A 23,744-nucleotide genomic window follows, 5' to 3' on the forward strand; every position below is an offset into this window, starting at 1 on the left:
GACAACTCATTTCCATACGCTTCCAAGCCCTATGGTTGCCTACGGCTTTCGTCACGAGAAGAACAAGAAGGCGGAGTAATTAGCGTGGCGCGTACGACAAACCGAAATGCAACTAAATTAGGTGACGAGCATGACCGACACTGAGTTCCGTCACGAATGAACTTGTGTCTCAAGCTCCCGGGAAATACTCATCTTTTCATTTTGCATAATTGTGTCCTTGAACACAGCTTCAGCGATAAATGTTCCATTTCAATGGAGAGGAGAACCGATCTAGCCGCACAACGCTTTCAGATCACATATACAGAAATCTGTGTCAGACTAGTCCCAGTCACCCCATATAACCGACCCATCGAAACTGACCCATACATATTGAATTTGTCATCGTAGGAATCGTAAAGCAGTTTCAGACATTTGTTTAAAACAAATATTATTGGGTAATGTTATTTACGATCGGGCAGGACCAGTATAAACTTTCGGAGATTTAAAATGCCTGCAGTTTATGCCGTAGGCCAAGAACTTAATTCCGTCACCTTCATCAGAGAGATTCAGTACTTAGGATAATGGAGTACGGCGACTACAATAAGATTACTGACACTTTTCAAACAGCTGATCAGTCAAGTAGTAAAACATGTTTTAATGAATACCCGCAGAGGAGCTAGGACTTACGTTACGCTAGAGTTCCCTAAAATTAGGAAGCGTCAGGTTATAGCACGACGTAAGCGAGTAACTGGTAAAGTAACCGCTTGAGTAAAAACTCCAGACGCTTAAAATTAAACACAAGCTTCTAATACTTCTTTCAATATCGTCAAGCTTGTTTACGATCACATAACATTAGACAACAGATCGACAGACAGTAGTACGTGTGCAGTTGGAAGGGAAACTTGTTTGGCTATCTGGTCAGTCCTACGATCGTCCTGTCGTCGACTTGACACGGGTCAGGTAATCGACATATTTGCAGTTAACCGGGCAAGAACGTTTACATCTTTACATGAGAGCACACCCTTGCCTTTCGAATTCCCTTAACCCGTTACGAGTTACAAACGCTAATGGCTTGAAGAACCCAGTTATGTTAAATTTAAGATAACGAACCTAGTAAAAGTATTAGACGGAGAAACCTAGTAAGAGGTACGTTATGAATCTTTCTTAATAGGTAACCGATCTGTAATCCTGAGGGCCGTTCGGAGGCAATTTGTACAGCTCTCCAAGAAACATTCTCGACCCCCTTCTGTAAATACGCATTCTTATAAAGCACAATTGTAATGATGCGATAATAATATATCTGGTGTGCATTGTTGCTTTGACGTTAGTCATTATTACGCCAACGTAAATCCCTCACTTCAATTGAAGTTCTTTCACGACGGCGGCCTACGGACACTACGATGGTACTACGGTGGCACCCACTGATTGTTAGTTCTCTGGTGCTATTTAATTGTGCTAATTAACCCATTGCTAGTTATATATTTAAAAAATCAAATGGGTTTTTTGACTAAATGCTTCTTGGCAGTTGTCTATGAGATACTGATCTGGACTGCGCATCTGGATACCTCTGATATGAATACATACTATTGTATATGCTTTTCGAATCTAGATTTCTATATCGTATCTTGTTTTTCTACAAATCGAAGCTATATGTTCCAGACCATAGTCTCTAATAGGCTTGCAATGCTAATTTCAGATTAATTATTGAATCAATTTGCTATCACGCGCCAGACAATATGACTTCATCTTTCGAAGACGACGCGGCAAAGGGACCGGTATAATATTTAAGTTTAATACTCTTAGTGCTACAGGGCTGACCACCTTCTACAAATCAGGACATTAGTTAACAGAGATCAATGCTTCTTCCGGTTACGAAATCGACAACCTCACCAAAACGCGGGTGAAGACAATTCTATTGTTCTCGAGGAGATCCAGTCTAATCGAAACGCCAGTGACGGAAGAAGCCAGCAATGCCTTCGCTCCATATTGTACCGTAATTGCACGCACATTTTTTTTTAAAGAATAATAACTTTGATGATGCTGATATAGATCCTGTCTCGAAATATTCCCGATATATTCGCCAGTGTATATGTATATATTGTTACTGATCCATCGAATAGTTCCATCGAGATTGGTTATAGATACATCTGAAGGGATAATTGTCCAAGGATGCAAAATGATCTCCTTGTGTAAACACTTGGCACCGTTATATACAGGTATAAAAAAGTGCTCATTTGTTAGCTTCTGATATATAATGGACAGCGAGATTCCCCGATATTCCAACACCGTAGCGAGGAGAATGTAAGCCCCATAAATGACTGGATTCTCGGCATCCCAAACTGAACGTAACTAATCCATAGTAATTAGAAGCAGGCTAGCCAAATGTGAAACTCTGACAAGTTCCTATTAAGCAAACATACTTTACGTAGGGCTCAAAATTATAATACGGCGATATGTAGGAACGTAAGCACATCACTATAGGCTGGAGAGCAGACATATTGTCACTTGTATCTCGGAATCGTTGTTACGGGCGCCTTAATGGATACAAGAGTAGCATGTAGGAATTATGTAGTTAGACACAGATACGGTATTTGATACATATAGCAAGAGTTATGGGCAAACATAGCAGTGTAGACGTAGATCACCTTTTTACACAAGTCAGGCATATGGCAACTTACCAATAGTTAGCAAAATATCGCGGATATAAAGTCTACTTAGTCAAGACGACCGAATAACTAGTTACATTATGCTATAAACCGACACAGATGAAAGAAGGTTTACAAACAACGCAAAGTTGTTAAATCGTCCTAATTGTCATTGGACAATTAACTTCAATGAGAGCATTAGAATAGAAAGGTTCCATTTAAACTCTAGAATCCCTTTCAACTTAAAGGAACAGAAGCATATAAATGAATTGGTTTTACAATATATCTACGTAAGAACTAAGCTATTTTGTTGAAATTTTACAAAAACGAGCTTTGTTTTTCCACCTGCATGCTATTTTAGTTATATTAATTGTATTAGATAATCCTAGGCAAATCAAATTTTACTACGCGTCACGTGTGGTCGGAACTCTACTTCGGTCTAGTTAATCATACCTCAACTGGGGGCCCTTCTAACGACGGTTGTCGGATGTGACCAAAGGGTAACTTCGTATCTACCATATAAGATGATGAATCTATGGCAAAATGCAGTTCGCTATTGTGACAACTTAGAAGGATAAGACTGAAGTGGATAAGTTTAGCTGCGATCCCTTTCGGCCACTTTCGTAACTTGTAATCAAAACGGTGTAACTGTCACTTTCGAGGCAGTGACAGTGGTTACTTCTTGCATGTTCCTCTCAACGAACGGCCACACGACTGTGTTCGCTATGCGCACCTGCCATCTTCAGGCCTAGCGCCACATTCCTATTCGCCACACTCTTTCGTAGATTACAACTTCGTGTGCTACATTGAAGCATGAGTCCATTATATCTAGGAGTTCTGCGTGTATTTTGAATAGATGCTTTGAAGTTTCAGCCGCCTAATGTGGGTTGCATTCTGCGCGAGCGTCGATGTGGGTGAGGGGCGGCGCAGTGGTCGGTGCTACTAACCTACGTGGCATGTTAAGGTCCGACCTTAGCAGCATGAGTCTACCGTTCATTTATGGTTAAATGTCGGTGTGAGCAATGTGAATCAGGATGGTGCGGGTGCAGAATGTGTAGTTCTTTGGTCCTATACGGTGTTCACACTTGGGACAACTTAATATGTCTTTAGTAAGCAATTATCTTTCAGGTAGGTTGTATAAATTGATTTTTGTTCAATTTTTGACCAATGACAATATAACGTTTCGCCGCTTTTCCTCATCCTATCCTCTTGGCGTTGTGACAGAATATTTATCCAAATTTAAGGCTTTGATATGACAAAAGAACCTTCCAGAAGTCTCGTAAAACATATTCTCGCTTATACGATATATCTTCGTATCCTCATTCGGCATTTCTCAATCAATTGTATTTGACTACCTCTAATGAAAGTAAAAATGAGATTTGGTTTCTGAATTCACTCAGCAAGTGTACACAGTTCGGACGAAATCGACATTAGTCAAAATACAGCAGAAGACCGCACGAAACAAAAGAAAACACGACTATTTTTTTAAAATAGTTGCTTACAATCTGAGTAAATGCTAGACACTCTTTTCAGATCGGTCCTGCCCTGATCAGCCTTACACCCATGCTATCCACCTGTTAAATGTAGTCAACTCATACTGAATTGTGCAAAATCACTAGCATATATTAGTTCCTAGCCTCAGATTCATTTACGGAACCAGCTCTATTTTCATTTAGCTTTACGGCCTGCGCTGTAGTGCGTGATTGTTATGAATGTGTGAGGATAGTTAATAGAGAGGGCGACGCAGACCTTTACTGCACGCAGAAACTATCCTTACGCTCTGGACGTACGTCACCTATCGCTTTAACAATGGCAGTACTAGCAGCACAACTGTGATGTTTGTGTCGGCAAACGCCTAACCTACGCCTATTGGCCTTGCTGTACAAGAGATTGCAATTATTATCAGACTCATCATATCTCCATAGAAGGGTCAATTACTCTAGCTGGACCTAGTTGCTGCCTGAACAATATTCGAATACTTTTGGGCCAAATCACTTCTTTCTCAATCCGCGGATGGGCATATACCATGCTAAGCTCACTGCTGTGTGTACAGATAAACCCATTTGACTTCAAACGAATTAGGGATGCTTAATCAATGAAATACATGTGAGTGTCGATAGTTCCTACAATCAGATTAACCAAATATAGGATTCGAGCGATATTTCTCTAAATACAACCACGGGCTTTCCTTTATCAGGTAATGATCTGAATGTATGACAGGATAAGTTAAACTTTTAGAAATTCGCATGTATCACATCGCATACACCTATCCTGCGAACACACACAATCGTTCCTTACAAAAGTTGCACAAAATAGAAGGGATCTTTGCTGTCTCAGTTCATACATCCTTGAGAAATACAATTATAGAAAAAAAGCAATTTTACGATGGAAGATAATGCTTGTTTTGAAACTAGTTTCTGTTCTGCGACACGCAGACGATGGCTATCCTATGTACAGTCGTCCTTGCGTGAGCTCTTAACGTTAGCTGGTGTAAATTGCTCACAATAGTTCGGTTACCAATCTATTTGCGCTCAAAGTATATCCACCTCTTGCCTCTACGATAGAGAATTATTGCAACGACGATACTTACGAAACTTAGAGTCAAGCAAATATAGGACGCTGACTTTTCTAGTACTAAGCAGAACATGAGTAGGCTACCTTTTTACGAAGTCAACACGAAACGGACATTAACAAGCGCAAGCCACACAAAACAACGAGTTGTTCTTACCTCCCCTTCGCTCCTCCATCTTTCTCTCTCCGCCGTATGAATATTGGGGACGACGCACTTGACAAATGCCGGCAATATCAGCAGCAGCAGTGATCGCCACGGTAAAAAGAGCAGCAGGACGTTTCAGACTGGCGGGTACAGCTAGCGGTATTATTGGGAAACCCTGTGGGCAGACTGAAGGCCAGTCGTTATCGTGTGACGTAACCAGACAATCTCTATTTAGTCAAGGACATAATGACCCAAATTGAAATAAGTTCAATTCTTTCTACATGTATTAGAATATATAGGTTGGTAAGCAAAGAGCGTAGAAATAGAAAAAACAGCATAAATGGTAACGATGAAATGAAGGTAATTCACTTGAGTGAAAACAAAACAAATCAAACTTGTACGTATTATAAAGTTGTTCTAATGGAGCTATTCAATAAGTGCGACGTTATTTTGGTTTGTGGCTGGGATAAAAACGCCGCGACATCTTTATTGTAGCTAAGGGGACAACGATTAGTAGCCTAAAGCATCACTTATATTAGAAGAATTTGTTTCAAAGTCGATTTTGAAAAGAAGGCGATAGTAATAATCTACGACGTACGATTGCGCTTTAGCTACATTGGATTCGATTTTATAAGAAGTGTTACTCAAGTGAAAAATGCATAAGAAAATGTTTTTTTATGACGTACCTGTGCGCACAGAGAGAAGCTGTAGGGTACAACAGCCACTAAGAATTCAAGTTCCAAACAGACACCTCAAGAAACCAGAGTAGCACACACAAGATGAACAATTTCATTTGCGAACAGCGCAAGAAAATGGAAATCGATGTTGGCCTATCTCGATGACGAGAAGGGTCATGGTACGTTCAGCCTGACGAAGGCAATCGGAGTGCAGTTGTTGCGTTAGACAGCGTCGATCAGGCCATTCTATTCGAATTGAAAATATGATAGCGTATCAAACGACCTCGTACACAACCAATGTTTCATACGCAGGCCTGTCGCCAGACTTCATGCGCGCACACAAAGTCTTCTTCTTTTAGCCGCCTGCAAGGAAACACTTCCCATCGAAGTGGGGAAAGCCATGAAGCGTGAATGCATGAGCAACTCACCGGGAAGAAAGGTGAAGGGCAGGTTAGACTCTGCTGACGTTTCGCTCGTCGATCCCTTCCCCCTGTTTCTCTCCGTCGGAGCAGGGCTATGCACCGGCCAAAGAGTTAAAGACCCGCCAGATCATCCTCTCAGGCGGCTTGTGAGAGGTTTTGACAACAAGAGCTCAGGAACGAGGTCGCTCCTGCAGTTTGACAACGCAGCGCCGGCCACACTGTATTGACTTTTCCTAAAGAGTTAAGACGGAGTGTCAGTGCTACTAGTAGATAGGAATGAATGAGGTAGGGGCCTCTGGCAGGTTTCTATCTGTTCGCCGCTTTGCAAAGCAGAGTAGATCCTCAATCGCTATGTCGCCATCCGTTCGAAGACCAACCAAGAACAAGCCTCATTTCGCCATACGTGTTTCTGTCGTATGAATCAAGACACACAAGTTCAGCGTAGTCACGTAGCTTGGCTGAGTTCTCGCCAGACTTAAGCGGAGCCAATTTCTTTGATCACGCCACAATCTCTGTGTTTTCTCTTCGTTCCTTCAATGCAACTAGTCGGCTACATGGCCAGCCATGCGCGAACCCGGAAGGAGATAGGGGTCGCGTAAGCAGAATCGCCGTCAACGCAAGAAGAACTAGGAGTGCAACGAGAAGGAGGATGGACTACTAGGGACCAGCAGTGGCTGGCTTGAAGAGAACAGACTTCTTCTCAGTAGCTAACCGAAGCAGATTCGGCGGTAGCGCTGGTTTCGGAAACTTCGACGGCTGCGGCAACAGCAACGCCGTCGTCGGTGCACTGAAGCAGTGAAGCGAAGCAGTCAAAATGAGCCGGCACAAAAGTGGATAAGCTTCCACGTTTAGGGGAGGTGGCCTGCTCCGTCACTGCAAGCCTGGAACGGCTAGCTTACCAAAGAAAAGAAATCGTCTGCTTCCATGCCCTACACATCGCGTCCTTTGTCTTGTGAGCGGACGAGATTCAGATCTCCATGCAGACCAATAGGGGCAAGTCCAGTTTACAGTACGAAGGAACTTTCGGCGATTGCAAAAAAGCTGTTTGTTCTGCAGCTCTTATGTGTAATAGCTGCCGCACAGGTTGATTCGGCAATGATGGCGTCGCGTAAAATGTCAAGTACAATGTTAATTTTGTACTTTTGAAAAGAAGCTAGCTATTTAGCTATTGACAGCTTCGAGCTAAGTTAAATTGATCTCTGCGAAGAAAGATTAAATATTTTTCTTTTTTTAAGTGATTTTTGGAGAATCTTCATCAATAGCAGAATCCACTGAACGTGTCGGTATGCCCGAATCGATCGTCGACTAGATTGTTCCGTGGATCTAGTTTTTTATCTGCTTCTACCGACCGATCGCGAAGTCTATATTCTTAATTTGTTTAAAAGCTGATTAGTTATTCCAAGATGACCATTAATAATAACGATTAGAAAATAACAATATCCGCACCAAGGATTACCAAGTTAAAGCACGCTTTACTACCTAGACAATCGGAACAAAGTAGGTACAACATCAGGACAAATAACTGAGTTGGAGACTTGTCTAATCTGCGCATAGGCTGAAACTATGTAATTTAGGCATAATTAGAAGATCTATTGGAAAAGTGCTTCAACAAAACATCAATAAATAGGCCTATTTCTTCAAAAAGTTCTCTATTCTTATTTAGTCAATTAGGAAAGACGCCCACATCACCGAAAAGCCTCCATATGTAACTATTCGAATCCCTTCAAAACAGAAAAGTTCAACTTTCTGCAGGTAAATACATTCTGTCAGGGATAGTTTTGGTAAATATTACCGGTTTACAGGCTCATTGCATTATGATCTCGCCTAGCCATACGCCAATGAACTTTTTCTTTCTCGTCTTGTACCCCGCCATTTTCCAGCTCCACGTCAAACGGTACAGCACCTTTTCAAGACTCGAGTCGAACCGCTCAGCGGCTCAACCTTCTTTTGCGAGTTATTCATCTTTTTGTTTGCTCCATTCCGTTATCTTGCTTCGAAATCACGGCACAGACTGAAGCTACCCTCAACAGAAGGTGCCACCCGATATTTTATGGTACGTCTCTTCGCTGTTTCACTGCGCACAATATATCTATATATCGCACTGTAAAAATCACCATTCTTCCCTTTATTTCTCATCGAGGCCCATTTTTCAGCTTCCCAGCAATGTCGACTACGGTAGTCAGGATTAATCTTCGTGGAAACACGGCGACTGCTTTCCTGGCCGATCGATTAAACTCTCTTCAGCAAAGGCGGTTTCACCTGAGATTTAATCAGCAAATTCTGGCCGGTTGGCTAGCCATCGCCAGCGCGAACATCACGATAATCAACACAAACACTGACCACCGATACCCCAGTAAACGACTCCATGCTTGCCTAGCATATCCGTGGCATTGGTCATCGTGCCCCAGCGTCGCCGGTTTTTCGTGGTGATTCGCTCGTATCTCACTACGTCTCCGTTGTAACATGTGGTGACACCGCTTAGTGCGGTGAGCGATCATTGTTGTGAACTACAATTGTTATTATTTTGACTCTCGACGATAGGCGCAATGACGATGAACGGGCGAAACGGCAACTTTTCTACAGGCGTCTGTCACACGTTCCAATCCCTAGCCAACTTATCCTCGGCGTTCATCCTTTACGCTCTTTTGTTTAGGCCATTCCGTTGACAGCTCATCGAGTGTATCAGTCGTTCTCTTCCATTGATGTGTGCGGCCTGTGTAATGTATCTGTAGGAGTCTGCACGAAAAAGCTGACTTTCGGGTTGGCGAATTCATCTATTATGATTTGTGCCTTGAATGGTGAACAGACGCTAGCCGGCTATCGAACTAGGCGTTCTTCTTCACACCTCTTTTGTCTGTTGTCGTCGTTGTTTGAATCGCAGGCTTGACTTCCTTGTTATACTTGTATTTCGCTGCTACTAACAGGCCCCATTTCATCTCGCTACTGATGCACCTCACGTTTTGCAACGCATTTATAGCCATCGTTTCTAGTCGGTGCTTCGCCTACCGGGAAAAATCATCGTAACATCGAATCAAAGTAGCGTAGTGGCTTTGTGTGATTGAAACAGCGAGCGCCAACAGCAACAATGCTGGAAAGAGATAAACCATTCGGTAGACGTATACGCGTACAAATTCTTTGGGTAATGTAGTGTTTGGTTGAAGTCTGATGTGGGAATCAGAATCATGCATCTCCATCTGAGCATGCATACGACCTCGAGCCCATGGTATGGCCAGCGGCACGCAAAAAGTACGCAATCGCTAACCGACTCCGAAGAGCTAGGCAGGTGCAGACGGCATCTAGGTAAAAATCAAGATAGCACATAAGACGAAATGCTCTTTCCAAGATAAGTTAGGATAGGTCTAACGACATCTTCACGTTTGTAGGTCACATCCGGTGATGCAAACGTGTTCTATGTTGTCATTTTTGTAATTTTCTTTATTTTCGAAAAATACACATAGACTATGGCACAGCAGGTCGGCAAAACCATGCTAGTAATCGGTAAGCAGTGCTCAATAAAAAGGATGACAGTGGACTAGCTTTATCTGCAGCTATCTCGAAATTTGTGAGAAAAGGTTAATACAAACATTTTAATCTTGAATAATGATAATTTGAAACGAGGAGATTTTTTTGGCGATGAGAGAGATGGAGAGTTTCGCCCAATGGGAAATTGATTTTTTATCCCCTGATGCAGTAATTTTCAACGAATATCGGATGTGAAAACGGTGAACGATGTCCACAGGTAGGGTCCGGGCCAAGGCAATAGAACCCATCGTGATGGTTGTTGCCAAAGGAGCTTCTGATTGATTTATTGGTTGACAGACCAAGGCACAGTCTATAGAGCTGAGAGATATCAAAAAGAGCATGACGAAGGTAGTGTACAGAGATAGAAAGGCTACGAAAACGGCACGCAAGGCCTCATTCTGTAGGACTTGAAGATGATTTTTACATTTACGCGTATAGCCAAGCCCCAAAACTATCACACGGTAAAACATAAGAAGTGCGATAGGAATTTACAATTTCGAAAGGGGACGACCAGTTCGAAAGAGACATCTCGAGAAGGGCAAATAATATAGGATCATATTGTTTCTGATTTCTCGGATGTAACGAAAGATGTTAGAAAAGTATGTTCTAATGCTAGGGACGAGTAAAATTTTGGGTCACGTCGAATGCTGCTGTTGTGGACTAAGGCCCAGCTATTGCTGAATCATTCATCAACAATCCAGACGATGCTGTTAAAGCGTCGGAATCCTCAGAGAAGTCCCGTGTGTTTAACCATCCTCGAACAAAGCAAAATCAATTACTTATGCAGGTCCGCGACACCAGGATGAGGCAAACTATTCTTCAAATTAGAGTTACTCAAAATAAATGCGCTTTTTCTATTCTTCTTGCATTTAGTGCACTAACGCTAATATACATAGGTACTACGACCTTTACTATTATGGTTCTTTTCCAACAACATTATCAGGCTGTCGGCCACTTAATTTTAGTTTGATAAGTATCTTTTCCTCTTTTTGACAGATTAATTTTAATAAGATGCCCACGCTAAGCGTAACAGAAATCTGCAAAGATGCACCCGGAATGACAATCAAGTTCCTTTAAGAAAAATGAGAATCACCGTATTATATACTACTGGCATGCAATATCCCTTCGCTGAACGGAATTATAGAGAGAAAAGTCTTCTATTGTCTACAAAGAAATTGAAAATAACGCTGTTTTTGTTCTTGTTTGTTTCCAGCAATCAATATACATGTATATAGTAGTAGGCAAGATGATATTGGGCAATGGTTGAAGAATTGAAGTTGAGAAGGAATACATCGAAAAAAGTGTAACCTGCGCCTGAGTGACTTGTTGAAACGTTCATAACGTCTGCATTCTTTTCGCCCTGACTGAACCACATGGCAAGGCCGAGGAACCACTATTGTGAAGGCTATAGCTCTTCATTAATGTTTTTCTGCATACACCAATGTAATAGTAAATAGACCCATCAAATATGTCTCCATGTCCGCAGTTACCTGTATTTAGTGTCTATTTAATATCTTCGCACCAATAGAAGGCCACTATTAAAAGGATCATAGAGATAGAGAGGGCGAATTTATATCCTTATTTTTCAGGTTTTTCTGATATTTTCTTTTATGACTTATTGTCGATATGAATGTAGAGGACGGGGAATAATTAAGACCCAGATAATCACGACTGTGCGCTAAGCGTTGTGTTTGATGCCAGTACGGTTTATGCTGTGACATATTTTGATTTTATAATAAATACACAAAGCAGGCTGTAGAAGTTTGCAATGGCCCCATTAGCAGATGCGTTACAGACCATGCTCTTTCAGCAGGTGTTACTCTGCGTATAATTGAAATAATTACCAGCGCAGAGGATGGCGTCGATGCGTCAGATTCATGCATAACTCTATCCAAAGCTCCATTAGTTTTTGTTTTTCATTAAAACATCGCCTGTTCAGATCTACGTAACTATCTTTCTACAGATATAAGCTGGTCACCCATTTGATCTTGACCCACCCCTCTGCAGTGTTTACGATAACTGCGCGCAGAGACACAATTAGACAAGAAGCCTTGAAGGTTCGCGCAAATGAGCGAATCGAAACTCAGATATATATACGTACGTACATATTAGAAGGATATAATAAAAACTATCTCAAGGCACAACAAAGCACACAAATCGAAAACTCATCGATTCGAGAATACTACAGGGGGAATTATCTACAGAAATTTGCCAAGCCACAAAGATCGTACACGTGTAACAAACGATACAAACCATTTCAAGTCGTTTGGTGCTACTTCGCTAAGTGGCTTAGGTTGATGCGTTCTGTTACGGCTCTTCAACTGCTGTTGTTGACAATAATAAGAAAAAAAACCGCAAATAAAGGTAACGAGCCTTGTTGCAGGGCGCTTTTACTGATAGGCCTTTTATGTACAAGGTGTAGCTCTAGCAACGCTTTTTTGTAGTGTGCTGGAGCTGTAAGTAGACCGTTATTATCTTACGGATAAGGCAATCCAGGGGGTTGAGGCAACGGATTGGAGAAATAGATGTGATGTCATGCTGTGATGTTTATTATTGGCAGCAATAGCAGCGAGAACAACGGCAAGGCATCTCAAGCCACGCGGGGCGATACTTACGGTACCGAGATCACAAAATTTCGCTCAGACCTAGAATATATTAATCATTGCATTAGGCCACCAACACGCACACGCGTCAGCTGTACACGCCCTGTAGAATCTGTCTTAGGGATCAACTGTACGGGTGTTATTTTATTCAAAATGTCATAATCTCTTTGAACATAATACTCAATTGAAATATTTGTTTTGTAGTTCGTTTTTATTCTGATCACTGAATGCAAACATTGTATCACGCTCGCGATTACCCAGTACCAATCCCTGGGGGCCTTTTATATTGAATACGTTTTAAGATTCAAATACAAAAGATGACGCCCGACCGAAGCGTCCATTCCATTCCATTTATACGATGCAAGCCAAAAAAAAAAATAACGATTTCGTTCTAAAAAGATTTTTTCAGCAGGCTTATGTTTCTTTAATCCTCATTATTCCGACCGGACTTGAGCTTGTGATATTTGGTGAGCCAAAATGCTCTGTTGTTTGCAAGCACGATGTTTTTTTCCCGAAGCACAATTCTTGCTGACACTCGCCTTTAGCAGTTCTACTCAACATTGTGGTCGGTGAGATAAGCTTAGAAAAATAAAGATAAATCACCTTAGAGTACAGGTCTAGTGTGCTACAGCGATGAGTCACAAAGCTAAATTTATCGTTAATGATGTTGGAACGAATCAGAGATACGTTGACAAAGGCTGAGCATGTTAGTGCCATCAAAAACACCGCCATGTCTGAGTATAAGGCTGTTTCTCCAATGGTGTCTGGTAACTCTGATACGAAAAGAAGTTTGTAATGCTGGTATGCACATTGATATCTTGCGCTTACATTGATGCATGCTCTACTTCAGGCAATGCTTCATGAACGGCAAGTAACGCTTTTCCACAAATAGCAAAAAAAAAATTCTTAGAAGTTATAAATTAAATTCTTTATGAGCAAGTCTGCAGCCGACAATTTGTAATGCACTTGAATGAATCTATGTGGTCACATAGGTTGTATGAATTTAGGTGAAATTTCGACCTTATCAATAAAGGAATAATTCTGTCAAACCTACATAGCAGCCTAATATTCATGAGCATGAAGGAAAAAGACGTATTAAAATAGGAAACGTGCACTAGAGTCGGCAAACCAACCTCATACGTTTTGAAAGATCGAGGAGAGGGCTCAAGGCAACTTCGCCGTGAGCCTAACTCGAAAGGCACTTTCGTATGTTCGCTACGCAGTCTGGTCCTGGCATTGCTTTAACCAGATCGAACAAGTTGCATCGAGTCACGTAGCCACGCATGAAATTGCAGAGCTGCTTCTTCTTCCAGTCGGCAGCTGCTTGCCACGTTTTCTCGAATCCCCCGCATATCAAAGAGTGGAAGGCAGCCGGAACAACTCGAAGGCTGAGCTACTCGAAGGGAAGTCATATTACCATCGAACAGCAGCGTCTGACGGATCACTTCAGCTATTACTCTACCGCTTAGGAGCGGAGAAAGAAAATAACGCAAGCAGAAAAGTCAACTTGTAAATTGTAAATTTATTCAACAAGTTTCATGTAAGGACTGAAATCTCCTAGCGCCAATATCGCATTCCGTAGTAGTGCCTATGGCACGACGAATGAATATAATATACAAACAACGTATCATAGGAGAATGTAAAGACGTTCGAAAAATCGAATAAAATTAGTCGCTCTCATTATTAAAATCTACAAAATGGGTTCTATAAATGAGGCGAGGCGACAAACTAGACCCACATAGATGATGGGTAAGTAGCAACGCAGGGGAGTTTACCGCTCAAACAGAGTGAAATATGGGCGGAAAGATGCTTCTATCATTGCATATCAGCACACTCTGTAACCTTGAGCCTAATAATTTGATTTGACATGCACACAACTGGGTCGGGTTAGTAAAGGAGCAATCGAGTCTTGCGAATAAGCGCACCAACCGGGAGACGAAGCTTTCTCCGCAATCTTCTTAGTTGCTGAATAGCATTTCGGTTTCATTGGTGGTTTACCGCTCAAAATGCACAGACGGCACGGAAGGGACAAATTTTTGTCGGAGGTCACAATTACTTAGGAAGTTGAGTCGCCTTACCTTGTCAAAAACTGAACGAACACGTATCGCCAACTGTCCTTTGCAACTGCACGGAAAACTAAAACTTATTGGTACATTGTGCCGACCTACCGGTATCGCAGGGGTGTAGCCACATCTGTAAATTTAGGGAAGCAATGTTTTCCTCTCATGTCCACTAGGTGTCCTTAGATAGTTATTGAATATGTTGTGAGGGGCAAATCATGTATTTCAATGATACTCTTGGATGAAAAAGAAATAGACCTTGCGTAGCTGTAAACGTAAGTTTCAAGCAAAAGGTACCTCCGAAAACATGGCTGGATCAGATGATTATCTGAACGACTTTGGGTGGAATTAGTGTAAATTTTTGTCCGAAATTTCCTACTTTGCATAATGTGCAATGGTTGTCAGGTGACGGAAAATGTAAATTACGATAAAATATTTCTTAACTAGTTCCCACTCAGAGAACTCAACGGTAATCGAATACTAATTTCTAAACAGTAAAATACCCCTACCTGGTTAGAAGAACATATCAAAATTACTAATAAATAGTAGAATACTTAGACTCTTTTTCAGGTCACAACTTATTCTCGGCCTGTTTTATTCTTCGTCCTGTCAATTCCTTCATTCTAGCTGCGACAAAAACATTTCATTTTAATGACATAGTTTGTAAAAATTCATATAGAAATTATGTATTTAACGCCTTATGAGTTGAATATCCGTATATTCAAGCGTCGATGTCTTCCTTCTTTTTCACTCTAAACACAGACAAACTTGTCCTATTTGTAAATGTTCACTCCAACGTTGTTGACTAATACGGATCGGGATCCCAAAAACGAGTTAATCATTGAAGGAAAAAGTCGCGCCGTGAGGTAAAGTCTGTTTTTGCCTGGGAAAAGCAAACTCTTCTGCAAGCATTAACATAGCACACTGCCTGGCGTAGTCCAAACATCGATTGATGGCGCACAATGGATTTGATCCTGTTTATGGAATTAACCGAAGTAATGAAAACGAGGAGCAAAATTCAGTAGCGGAGATAATTCGGCAACAACACGAAGGCATCGCAACCTCTATAATTTAATGACATACAAACTATTTCAGCCATGCTCATGATGATTCATTACAACATTGTCCGTTTAGTCACAGAAGCTTTTTCTAAATCTCTTCAAATAAATATTGTATACAGGGTTTCCGAATAAATAATTCACCTTCATTCATTGTTGGTCACTACCGTGCCTAGAACGATGATCCTGGATCATTCTGATAGGTTACATTTCAGGCTATTTACAACAATAGGCTATCACAGATCTCCGCAGTTGGACGCTGCTTCTTGCATGTCATACTAATCATTATCACCATGTATTATCGTAATTGATTACTATCATTTTTACATAACTTCTTCGAAGAACTTTTTACATAAACGACCACATCCTTCTATTATTTCTAGTTGTCTGCGTATTTACAAATGTGTACATACCAACCGACGTGGAAGTAAACTAAAAAAATAACCTGTTGTTATAGTTCATTCAATGGCTCATTGCGCACTCTATAGTGTTCGCACCATTTGACTTGTTTTCATTGATTTCCCGTTACTGGCCTAGTTTCATATTCATTGATAGCTTTTAGGACTTAGTTTACGGTGACATAAGTCGACAGAGGGTTGCAATCGTACCGTAGTTTCTCTCTCTCTCTCTCTCTCTCTCTCTCTCGTCGTCGTCGTCGTCGTCGTCGTCGTCGTCGTCGTCGTCGTCATCGTCGTCGTCGTCGTCGTCGTCGTCGTCGTCGTCGTTTTTGTCCTTTACCAAACAATCGTCAACAGCTCGAAATACAGTGTTGGCCTTAATGCGTTAGTATTGATACTTAATCTATGATTTTGAATTATTTACTCGCTATATTTCCTATTATGGACTTTTTCCTACCGCCTTCCCTACAACTGATCCTCGGGAAGTCCTGTTCGTTTAAAAAAGTGGTAACATGAGCCTAAATGCCGAGATCGTAAGAGCGCATAAAAGATCATTACGTGTCCTATGGATTGCCAAATTGTCTAGACCAAAATTGAAACTGTGACTGTCAGATATGGACGGTGACTGAGTTTAGGTCCGAGCGTTGAACCTTACGGTGGCGTGCATCAGGCAGAGAATAGCGCAATTTATCCCAGAAGTTCTTCTCACCCCAGTGTAAGAACGTACTCCGTTTCAACCACATTTTGATGTCGGCATCTAGTTCACGATAGGACACACGGCCGAGGAAAATAACGACAAGTTTGTGATTACTGTTGTACAGCACTTCGTAATGGGCTGTCTTGAACTCGTAACGGCACCATTCGCTTTTAAGAAAGTGCTCGGAAAGGACAACAATCGTTCGCCGGGAACTCTCGACAGCCTCTTGGATAGCTTCGCTTAGGTAGCCCCCAGCCATTGACAGGTCTCGATAGTGTAAACACAGCCGATACGGCGGACTGCCGCACTCCAATGCTGGAGCTAGAATTTGTGCCACAAAGGCGTCATCCTTTTTACTATACGACACGAAAGCATCGAAGAGTTTTTCTTCTTCAATTGGGTTACGGTGACACATTCGAACTCCATAGCGGCTGAAAAACCATACGCTCAACTTGCGACGGTAGACGATTCCCGCCGTAACTGCCATTGATAGAAGGATGACGGCGCCAAGAACGACGAGGGCAGGCACCAGATCTTCGACACGATGAATGTGGAACGATCGGACCAATGACGTCGCTTCTGAAGGGCTAAAGCATTCAGTCACGTTCAGCTCCCACAATGGTAATGCTTTCGTTTCATTGTAGACACATAAGAGATCAAAAAGATCGCGCGCGATGTTACCGCGTTCATTAAACAGGAACTGACTGAAGTCCATTCGAAACTGGCAATCGCAGGTCCAAGGGTTTCTTGCCAGACGAATCTCTGTCAGACGCGTATTATACTGAAAGCTCCACACGGAGATTTCGACCAGATAGTTTCGATCTAAATGGAGTATCTCTAGATTTTTTAATCGGGTAAATGTTATATTGCTCAGATGCTTAAGCTGGTTATTGGAAAGATATAATTCCCTGAGTCGGTCAAGATCATCGAACTCATGACCATGCAATTCAGAAATCCGATTGTCCTCGAGATGAAGTGCTCGCAGCTCGTGCAAGCCTGCAAAACTACGATTCTGTACCGTCACGATGTTCGAGCTGTTGAGGAATAGAACTCGCATATTTTTCCGGCCTACGAACGAATGTTTGCTGATCTCAGGTATATTGTTGCCATCAAGATACAATTCGCTCACCTCCATAGGCAGCTGTCTCGGGTTGTAAAGATGACTGCGTGAGCTGCAGTCGACGATGTTGGTTCTCCACGTCTGATGCTGGTAGCAGCTACAGTTAGCGGGACAGACCATCTCGCAATCGCAGGCATCAAAATCACAGCAGTGACAAAGTGGGAAGCAGTGACTCTTGTATGGGCACAGAAATTGTGACGAGTCCACCTTGACCAGTGGCATTTTTTGGAAACTTTTCGAGAAGGTTAGCTCGCATTCGACGCTATGCAGATCGATTACCCGTGGATATTGGCGGAGCGAGTTAGTATCGGAGCTAGTTTGTGCCGTGGGGTTATGTAAACGTTGTAGCCATTCCATGTTACAATCGCACACGTATGGATTGCCTGCGATAGCAAATTCGGGTAGTGGTCGACGTGTTGATACTTCACTCAGTCGGAATGTCGGTTTCTCTAGAACCTTCAATTGGTTGCTGGTCAAATCGACCCGGGTCAGGTTGTGTTTCCCGAGAAAGGTGAATGGCTGAATTAGTTTGATGTTGTTGTTCTTTAGGAAGACTATTTCAATTCCATTTGGTAGAGACGACGAATCTAAGTCGGTCAGTTTGTTGTAGGAGGCGTCTAGTGTGCGAAGTTTGAGGCTTTGTTCAAGGTCGAAGTAATTGCCAAGAGCCTCAATCTGGTTGTCGTGGATGTCCAGCCACTGAAGACCCACAGGCACAAGCGCATAGTCAAACCAGCGTATTCGATTTACGGAGATATTGAGCATGATCAAGTCATGCAGGTTGCTGAATAATCCGTTAACGTCCTCAATCACGTTTGAATCTAGTCGGAGGTAATGGAGGCCCGGCATATCGTCAAACGTTTCCTGCTCGATTGTCTGAATGCTGTTGTTGGCTAGGTTGAGAATACGAACTGAAGGCAACCTGCTAAAAACACCTCGACTGAGGTTGCCGATCCTATTGCCCATTAGATTTAAGGCATAAAGCTGGCCTAGACCTTGAGACGAAAAATTGACCACGTCATTAATTTTGTTGTCCGATAAATCCAGCGTTCGCAGCATATTGAGCGATGACACAATGAGCGGTGTAACTATAAGTTCATTTCTGGCTAAATTGAGCTCTTGAAGCATAGTCATATTAGCGAACGTATCATCAGAGACTTCACTGATCCGGTTATCGTCCAAGTGTAGTGTCGTTACAGAGTTTAGTCCCCCAATCATACGAGAACCTATCCGTTTCAATCGGTTGTGACTCAACACCAGCGATTGTAAATTGTTAAGTTGGATAAACGTACCGTCCGCAATGAGCTCTATGAGATTGTTTTGCAGTTGGAGAGTTTGCAACTCGCTCAGAGCAGTAAACACGTTAGCATTGAGACGTGTAAGTCGGTTATAACTGAGGTCCAGTACGGCGAGTTGCGCGAGGTCTTGGGCACTCTGTAGCCATCCTAACGCTGAAAGTTGATTATGTGCCAGATCGAGTAGGGTCAACTCACGGAGTCCAGCTAACAGGCCGGATGGCAATGCATTGAGAGAGTTGTTCCGCATGTAGAGCTCGGCCAGCTTCGACGTAGATTGAAAAAGTCTGGAAGGCAATGTAGAAAAAGAGTTATGCGACAGGTCAAGTCGTGTGAGTTTTGCGAGTCCACTGAAAGCATCAGAGTCAATTCTGGCGATCTGATTGCGTTCCATGCGCAGTTCTTCAAGGCTTACTAGCGTCTCGAGGCCTCTCGTTGAGAGAACCTTTAGTTTACTACGCGTAACATCTAGCCCGCGAAAATTTGGCCTACAACGCGATTTTGAGGATAAACCTAAGTTAGCACTGTCATGGAACGCGTTTCCCGAAAGGTTCACAAAACGTAAATGTTCCAAACCACAAAACAACGTGTGAGGTAGTAAATCGATACTGTTCTCGCTCAAATCAATCATTTCGATCGCTTTAAGCGGACTGAAAGCTGTGGGTGATACTTGCAAGGAGAAACGGCCCCTTTTAATGTTGAATGTTTTCACACTTAATCTCTTCAGGTCTAATAAGCCTTCGAAGGTTTTTGATGGCAAGTGAGCAAGGTTGCAGTGCTCGATGGAAAGTTCGCGCAATCCGTACAAGTGCACGAAAAGGCTGTTCGCCAGCTCACTCTGCAATATTTGATCACCACAAATGACAGCTAGCTGAACAGTATGAGCTGGCATAATTAGCGAGAAGTTTGTAGGGTTTATTCCGGCTTGTAGAGTTCGTACACTGCACGCGATCGAAACGCCGGCAGCATCGGCTACCGGTTCCCATGTGCAGTCTTCTGGGCGTACATAACGCGCTTCGCAGCACCCCGCCGATAGAAATGCGAGCCAAAGGATTGTCCATATGCTGGCACAGCCGATGGAAAAGGTGTCCTGGACACTCATGACCGAACTTGCACGTGTATTCATAAATCTGCTTGTTGTTTCGATCATCCTCAAATATGGCAGTAGTCGAGTCAGGTTCTTTCCTTAAGTTCATATTATTATCCAATGGTCATTACACGGCATAACACAGCACAATATCCTGCTATGCGCATGTCCTTTAAGCTAGGCAGATAGCAAATCTTCGGCAAATACGTTAACATGCATACTCAACAAACGGAATCTTTCCATCGAAAATTAAATCTTCATACAAGAGACCCTAGTCTGTTTACATCAGCGGGAACTCTATGACGAAGATCAGCTAGCCCTCAAGAACGGACCTCAGTCAAGAACTGATCGGGGATTTGGTCCAACTCGTTGGGTGCCTCTGTTAGATTTGTGCAGCAGCCCTCTCCCATGGGGAGAGGATCGGCGCGGCGAGAAGGATCAAAAGGAAAGTGCAGCGCCGTTGAGCGGGTGTTGCCTAGTTTCATTGTGCAGATCTTCTTGATGTCCGATGTTCATTGATAGAGACCGCACGAGATGTCTAATCTACTTTGGCGGGCACTAACCGATAAAAACCCAACAATAAACATGGAACAATTTGTATAAAAGCGATCACCGACCGAAGAAGGAAAATCCAGTGTTGCTTCATGATCGTTGAAAAAAATTGAATACGTTTCGTCGAAGAGTGTTCGAAGTAAACTTATCTGAGTGTTTTTTTTAACTGGACCTCAAGTCACAAATTAAACTAAATTTAATTGAAGTAATGTTAGTAATTTCATTTAGTGTTTCGTGCGTTGGCGCACTTCAGAGCGAACTTTACGCTTCTCAACAGGGAAAGTCCTTTATTCTAGGACGTTAGAATCAGCGAGCTCGTTCAATAATTTTTTGTCGTTTGCGAGAGCCGCTTTGAACAGAGCGAGCACTTTCGACGACAACATTGCTAACTATACTTAGAGTACAAGTATTTACTTAGGCTCAAACAAAGCACAGAGCGAACGTACACACTGCGTTGCTTTTCGGGTATTGGACCATTGACATGCTCTAATGTCTTACGGAACGCGACGAAGCAGACAGGTAGATCAGCCCCACAATCTCGCACTTCAAATTATCAGCCGAGCGTCTCTTATTCGGTAAGGAATGACGAAGATTTCTAGGTGGAGGTTTCTAGCAGTCTGTCACGCATCCCGAGTCCAGGATTGACTATCACGCGAATAGCAAAACATTTTACCATGGATTCGCGCGGCTGAATAGCGGCGTTGTTCTGATAACGCGAATTATATCGAATAACAAATGCTCATGAAAAAATTTACAAATTTCTAATAATTATCAGGTGAATTTGTTGATAAATATCGGGTCCGATCCACCACCTCAGGTTAGCGTCAGTCCACCACATGGTAAACTCATGCGGATTTCTTCGGAAACCCAAGCAATTGCCTTTTCTTTCGATACGTCTCTGTTCCTCTCCAGCGGCCTGGTGACTCATTGGCCGGTATCGGCCTCTTTGCAAGTTCGCCAGTCCAATCATTATATCACATTAGACAATCGAGCTACTGAACTGTCGATACATTTTAAATCCACCTGTGAATAACCTCATATTGTAGGGGATATTTGAACTACCTACCTACTACATAATGTGATAGCGGGATAATAGCAAAATATTATATAATATAAAATTTATAAGCCTTCAGTGGACAGCGAAAATATATGTGTGCCATTTAAGAGCTACAAGGAGCGCACGTCGTCGGCTACCCGGAGGTAGTCGAAACACTTTACCTTAACTACTCGCGTTGTCGAGATAAAACAGCCACAAAGTGTCAAATACTTCACCGAACATACACACGCCCTTGATTGGACTAAGGCTAACAACAGCGTACAACGAGAACATTAGTGCTGGTAGAAAGAAGTAGACATTAATTTTTGCGGCTGGCGCCTTCGGTTGAATCAAGCACTGAGAACGAGATCCAGTAAACGAAGAAAAAAAGGTGCAGGAAATTCCGCCGCTGTTTTCACGCCGCCATAACTGCTGCTACTGTTTTTGCGGTCGTGGGCCTTTCAAGCTCTCAAGAGCATCGGCACGGGAAGCGATCGTCAATCAACACAGATTTTGACGGACGAGACTCGTGCTTCGTCATGCAACGCTGACTGCTATGCCACCAAGTTCAAAACATCCGAGGAATATCCCTGATCGGTGCACAACGAGTCTTTGCCGGGCGGCCAAACAGATAAAGAAAACTAGAGCCTAAAGATAGCATTGGCACCGAACAATTGTTTTGAAAGACATTTCAAAGAAATTTGATTGTTGCCGACGTCGGCCTGCCTGAAACATTCGACGTGCCGTCACCGAGTTAACTGGCGCTGTGACGGCTTACGGAGTCCTTGTGACGGCTAGCGAATAGCTGTAAATGTGAAGACGACAAGGGACTCAGCGCAAACAGATCTAAACAACTATTGGCTCATTATGAGCTGAAGTTGAACGAGGGAAGTGCTCAGCGGCCCTAACAGATAAATAAACACTAACTCGGATGCGGCAAAATCGCCACTGCGTTCGTCCTCCAGCGTCTCCAACTCGTCCGTCTGGTCAACCGTTAACAAGCAAACCTACGTTTCAATACTAAGAACATTTAGCCCTTCTTGTTGGTTTTGCGCAGAGTCACTCCCGATACCCTGCGAATTTGCACCTTTTTAGATTTGATCTTCTCGCTCTGAACAAATAAGTCGGTTTGTACAAACAGCCCTGATGTTTATTATCGTGAGGCTTAATGTTCATGCGTTTGGTTAACTTTCCGAGCTTAGAATTAAGGTTAATAAAACGTTGTTATATACCGCAGAATGCTCTCGTTTCTTCAGCGCAAATCGTTAGAGTAATCAACTTTGAACTTTTTCACAATGTTATATGGAGCTATGGTTGCGTGCTAAGTTTTACCTAGGCGCTCCAATCTAGTAAAGAAAAAACGCAGTTTTAGGCTAGGTGAGATGTATTTTGCTTCACTGCTTTGATTATCACTTAAAAGCTTTCATTCGAACTGGCCAGTAAAATCGTCAGCTGTGAGTCGCCTATCTTGAATCAATACGCTATTGTCCTCAGCCTGATAGGCTAACTAAGGGCAAGACGCTAAGTTACCGAAGTTAAGAAGCGGATCACCTGTATCCCTAACCTCTCGTTCTTTTCGGTGTTATTAGATATATAAGCGGCAGCGCACCGCTGTTGGCGCCACTTCGATCAGCTCAAACAGGAATCTATGGCTGCAAAACGAAGCACAGACGCCGTGAGTCTCAGAATCTGATAACGAGGTTCAAACGCCTAGAGGTGCCAGGGAGGTTAACTGTAACAACAGATATTTTTTTAGGAAAAAAGGATTAAAGATGGCTTCAATGGAACAAGCTTGAAAAAATATAGTATGAAACTTTATTTACTCTCTATCGGCAAATCGTTTTCCCAACGAGAGGGACTTCAAAAAAAGACATCTT

General features: G+C 42.5%; 2 long non-coding RNA genes and 1 pseudogene across 5 annotated transcripts in view; 1 reads left to right on the forward strand and 2 right to left on the reverse strand.

The window, feature by feature from the left end:
• Positions 1–6,404, reverse strand: part of LOC147756602 (uncharacterized) — a 31,158-nt gene extending 24,754 nt beyond the window's left edge. For both annotated transcript variants that reach the window (XR_015322758.1, XR_015322759.1), the window contains exons 1-2: positions 6,027–6,404; positions 5,353–5,526 (exon numbers count right to left, since the gene is read on the reverse strand). This is a non-coding gene — a long non-coding RNA (uncharacterized LOC147756602). The remainder of the gene's footprint in view (positions 1–5,352; positions 5,527–6,026) is intronic.
• On the forward strand, positions 3,615–16,413 carry LOC111247175 (uncharacterized). Of its 2 annotated transcripts, XR_015322750.1 has the most exons (4): positions 3,615–3,752; positions 8,320–8,492; positions 8,593–8,925; positions 11,175–16,413. It is a non-coding gene; the product is annotated as an uncharacterized LOC111247175 (long non-coding RNA). The 2 variants fall into 2 exon arrangements; XR_002671992.2 differs by lacking the exon at positions 8,593–8,925.
• On the reverse strand, positions 15,179–20,641 carry LOC111247110 (toll-like receptor Tollo pseudogene; annotated as a pseudogene). The gene has a single exon (XR_015322738.1). The product of XR_015322738.1 is annotated as a toll-like receptor Tollo pseudogene (transcript).
• Positions 20,642–23,744: the final 3,103 nt, after the last annotated feature.

Source organism: Varroa destructor, unplaced genomic scaffold, assembly GCF_002443255.2.
Source record: "Varroa destructor unplaced genomic scaffold, Vdes_3.0 BEIS01000003.1, whole genome shotgun sequence".
In the NCBI taxonomy this organism is placed as follows: Eukaryota; Metazoa; Arthropoda; class Arachnida; order Mesostigmata; family Varroidae; genus Varroa; species Varroa destructor.